The 5,172-nt window shown below is 44.8% G+C and overlaps 1 long non-coding RNA gene across 2 annotated transcripts; it reads left to right on the top strand.

Annotated features, from left to right (window-relative positions):
• Window positions 1-558: 558 nt before the first annotated feature.
• Window positions 559-2,501, top strand: LOC108350738 (uncharacterized). Of its 2 annotated transcripts, XR_001837653.3 has the most exons (3): window positions 566-779; window positions 1,596-1,635; window positions 2,375-2,501. It is a non-coding gene; the product is annotated as an uncharacterized LOC108350738 (long non-coding RNA). The 2 variants fall into 2 exon arrangements; XR_010066227.1 differs by lacking the exon at window positions 1,596-1,635 and having other exon boundaries at window positions 559-779.
• Window positions 2,502-5,172: the final 2,671 nt, after the last annotated feature.

Genomic DNA, 5,172 nt, shown 5'->3' on the forward strand with positions numbered 1-5,172 from the left:
CTACAACCAGGGTCCCATGGGACCCAACAGGTTGTGGTCATCTTCATGAATAGGCAATTGGTAAGTGTACAAGTATTGGGGAGGGACACTCAGATGGCTGCCTTAGCAATGCTAGTGACGGTGTAGAGGCTTCTTGAGCTTCTTCAAATAAGATGTGGCATGAGGTGAGTTCCCCAGTGACCTACTCAGGAGGATCCATACCTGGGAAGGGCACCTCTCTGCACAGTGCTTCAGAACGCTAAACTGTGTGTTTCTAGACAGGTCAACCCTGCTTCGGGCAGATCTCAGTCCTGGGAGACAATGTAATTCTCTGAGGACTTGAGAGGAAGGATGTAGTCATCTCTAAGACTCTCCCACCAGCCTGGCATCCATCTGTTCTGGGTCCAGGGGAGAGAACTTTGGTCCTCTCTGGTCTCTGATTAGACAACCCTAGCTTGTCATTTCTGGCTTTAAGGAGTGACTTGACACCCAGACTTAAACCTTCGTGGGGAAATTCACATAATGGCATTATGACATCTTAATGGTACCCACTTAAAGGTACCCACACTGTTGCTATTCAGTTTCTGTCCTGAAAGAAAAAAGGGCCCCATTCAAAGGCCAGCCAAGGAGTGCAGGATGACGTCTTCCTCTTCCTCACTGGCCGCATAGGCGTGCTTCTACCATGGAGTCTCGTGTTTCTCAAAAAGAGGTCCTGGGCCAGCAGGACTAGAAGCATCGGGACCCACATGACCCTTTAGCCTCCTGGAGGGTGTTCCTCTGTCCCACCCCATCGTGAGTTGGTACCTAATTTTCTTCTGTTCTCATTACTAGGCAAGCAAGAGAAGGAAATCAATGAGATGTTACTAGAGAAGCAACCACAGTGGTTCTAGCAGATTCGAAGGGCCCCTGGACTAAGTTAGTCATTTTGCTTGTTAGTGATCCTTGTGTTTATGGGTGTGTTTGCTAGATACCATTCTAAGCACTGTACACACTCTCTCACTTAACTCCCATACACAATCAGGTAGAAGCTACAATTGCCCCACATTGCAAATGACAAGGCTAAAGCTTACAGGGAAGTTGGCTCCCAGCCACCACTTCAGACAATGAACTCTGCTCAATCCTCAGATCACATTAAAATCAGGGTGAAGGGATAAAAAGGTTCTACACAAATAAATAAAAAAGCAACCAGGGGAAGGAGTTCTAATCAATAAGAAATATCAGCATAGACTAGAATGAGGGAGAGCACAGATAAGAGACAAATTCTGGGTCTTGGTTTCTCCTCTCTGGCAAGTACCTACAAGAAGGCAGTCAATAAGATTATGCCAGGCAGTGGTGGCACACTCCTTTAATCCCGGCACTCTGGAGGCAGAGGCAGGCAGAGCTCTGAGTTTGGAGGTCAGCCAGGTGTACAGAGTGAGTTCCAGAACAGCCAAGAGAAACCCTGCCTTAGAAAAAGCAAAAGGATCAGGAATGAGTAAAAGAAAAGAGCTACGATTATGCACTGCAGAGTAGAATTCTCCACAGGAGGGAGGCCTAGATGTGATAATGGAATGGGAGGGAAGGCTAAGAGTCAATGCAAACACAGGCCTCTACTCACATTCTGACCTCCTCCCCAGGCCCACCCTAGATGCAGCTGTCTCTCAGAAGAGGCCAGCGGTAAGAGTGCTGATTTAGAAAATGTCAGATTCGGGTAAAGGCAATGTAGCAAAAGGCAGATAGGAAGAGCCGTGTGGAAATCCAGAGTGACGAGTGTCACGGGAGAGTTAGACTCAAAGTAGTTTCTCCACCCCAAGTCCACAATGTCCACTGTCTAGCTCAACGGCACCCAGCCACTACCTCCACATGCATGTATATGTATACATACAGAGAGAGAGAGAGAGAGAGAGAGAGAGAGAGAGAGAGAGAGAATCATCTGAGGAAGGGTGAGCTAAAAAGCAAACCCCTATAGAATTTGCTAGAATTTGCTACATGGAGGGCCTTAGGAAAATACCAATCCACAGGCCTTTCATTCAGACAAACTAATGTCTCTAGCATTTGAGGACTCTTTTTAGATTGGCAAAAAACAGACCGGATGAGAGGGAAGAAACAGAAACATTTAAGGATGGGAGGAGCACTTAAGTACTCAGGAAGAGAAAGCAATCCACCATCAGCTGAAGCTCATCCTGGTCTTCCCAACATTGCACAGCTATCCATTTCATAAGACTATCAGAGGATGTTCTGGGCCACGCCATGCCCGTTCATACATGGAAGCCCTAATAACTAGCTAGCTTCATGTGACTATATACAGAAGGGGGATCTTCAGAAAGTCAATTATGCCTGGGATCTAGTCCATTTCCTCATAAGAAGAGGAAATCTTAACATACAAAAAAACTTCATTGATATCCATGCCATGCAGAGAGCGAGAGTTCTTCAAGGATGCAGCGAGGTGTCCATCAGCCAGTCAAGGAGACATGTCTCAGAAGAAACCAACTCTGTTGATGCCTTGTTCTTGAAGGATGAGAACTGAAGTTCTCTTTCCACCACCCAGCCTGGGTTTTGTTTTGTTTTTTTATATAGCATTCTGATACATTGGAATAGAAAGATAGGGCCTGATAGGGGATGTCCTGGAGTCAGGTCTTCTTAAGCAACACTGTCTCCGGGAGGGAGTTCCTAGAAAGAATGGTAATATTAGAACCTGAACCTATCCTGGCTCTCTCTGCCTCTGCCCCCCCCCACCCCATATTGGAACCACTTGGCACTTCTTTCCCCCTCCTCCCCCGGAGCTGAGGACCAAACCCAGGGCCTTGTGCTTGTTAGGTAAGTGCTCTACCACTGAGCTAAATCCCCAACCCCCCACTTGGCTATTCTTATATTTGCTCGAACTTTTCCATCTGACCATGAAGCCCCACAGCCAAGACACAGACTTCCTTTATAGAGTACAAACTTTTAAACTCTAAAATTTTATCTATTTATCTATCTATCCATCTATCCTCTATCCATCTATCCATCTATCCTCTATCCATCTATCCATCTATTATCTATCTATCCATCTATCCATCTATCCATCTATTATCTATCTATCTATCTATCTATCTATCTATCTATCTATCTATCTATCTATGAGGCAGGATCCCATGACTCCCACACTAGAAGAGAATGATGTTAAACTTCTGCCTCCACCACCCAAGTCCAGGTGTTACAATTACTTATGGACACACCTGGTTTATGCAGTCCTGGGGTTAAACCTAGGAATTCGTGCATGCTAGGCAAGCACTCTACCAACTGAATTACACAGCCCCAGCCCCCAACTTCTCCTAAATAGACCTCTTCCTCTTCAGAGTAGCCTGTGTTGGGTATTTCTTTGTAGTGACACAAAGAGATGATTACACTTCCCGGCTAACTAATACCAAAGACTGCACTGGGTGGCAGAAGATTCATTTTCTTGTTTCAGGAGAAACACACACACACACACACACACACACACACACACACACACACACACAGAGCAACGGGAAACTGCTCCCTGGAAGAATGAGTCACTTTTCATGGGACTCAGACACAGTCTTTGCTGTCCCCTCCATCTTCTCAGGGCCCAATAGAATAGAAAAGGAAGGACATCACCTTGGAAAATCAGTCATCCAGACCCGACCAGGAACTCCAGCCAGGCCTAGATGCCCAATGCCCCACTTGCTCATTGACACTAACCATAGTCCTTTGCCATCTCGGAGCCCACTGTCTAGAACCTTCTGCAGCCAGAACCAACTGATTCAATCTACTTACAAGATTGATGCTTCTTCATACCCCTAACTCATGCAAGAGTAAACACATCAGATTTCCTGGAGATGAGATGTCACCCAGAAATTCCTAGTGTGGGTGCATTTGGAAGACACTGGAAATTGACTTAGGAAGATGTGTCTCTTCTTGTTTGGGGTATTTGAAGGCTTGAGGGTAGTTTAGGAGTCCTGCTTGCTATAGGAACTGTTAGAGCCTTTCATACAAGAAGGATGCTGGCTCCTCTGGTTCAGGCAAAACTGTTGTGTGTGAACCTTGGGACAGAGACACTTAACATACTTGTTACAGCTTTATAGCTCACTGTTCTGGTATATGGAGAAATTCAATCCAGAGTTGAATGGATGAGCTCCAGTACAAGGTACTGAGATGTCTGATAAAGCCTCCCAGGAGCACAAGGGGCAGGGGTAGGGGACTTCTTGCTACTCCAAGTGTAGACTTGGGCCTGTTGCATTAGCACCACATGGGAGCTTCTAAAGACCTCAGTAAACTGGGCACAGTGGCACTCCCCTGAAGTCTCAGCTTCTCTACAAGTTGAAATGAGAGTGTGGCAAGTTTGAAGATAGCCTGGGCTTGTAGATTCCGCCTCAAACAAAAAGTCCAAAAGGACTGGAGTGTCAGGCACAGGTAGCCCCTTGCCTAGCATGACAGAGACCTTAGGTTTGGTTGCTAACACTAAACAACAACAGCAGCAAAATATCACATCAGACTTTATCCGAGAATTTCAGTTGCTCTGATTCAAGGCAAGACTCTGGCATAAATATGTTTAAGATTTTCCCTTGTTTACCCTAATGCAAAGTCAGGATTACAAGCCAGAGAGACAAAGCTGCAGGGGTCTGCCTCAGTCTGTGATAAGAAGGAAATAAACTTGCAGAGCAGAGAACACACCAACACTAACCATAACACATACTATAAAAACACATATATACACATATGCACATGCAGACATGACATACACATACATACTACATAAACATATATACACATATGTACACACAAACATGACATACACATACATACTACATAAACATATATACACATATGTACACACAAACATGACACAAACATACCACATTCAGGCTACATAAATACATATATACACATCCATACTGTACACATGTATGCATACAAAGACTATACACATATACACTCAAATACTACATACACGTACACACTAAATCTATACACATGAGTGTACACATTGTACACAGGAATATATATACTACATGCACATACACATACTGTACATGCAAATCTTTCACTATGCATAGGCACACTGTAAATACGAATATACACACATACACAAGCACACACATATCAGAAGTTCAGGCCCTTTTACACTTCCTTTTCTGCAAGGCTTAGCAGGAATCTGCCTCCAAAAGCAGCAACTCAAAGGTGATCGAGTTCTCTGAGGATTGAGCAACA

Source organism: Rattus norvegicus, chromosome 4 (assembly GCF_036323735.1).
Source record: "Rattus norvegicus strain BN/NHsdMcwi chromosome 4, GRCr8, whole genome shotgun sequence".
NCBI lineage: Eukaryota > Metazoa > Chordata > Mammalia > Rodentia > Muridae > Rattus > Rattus norvegicus.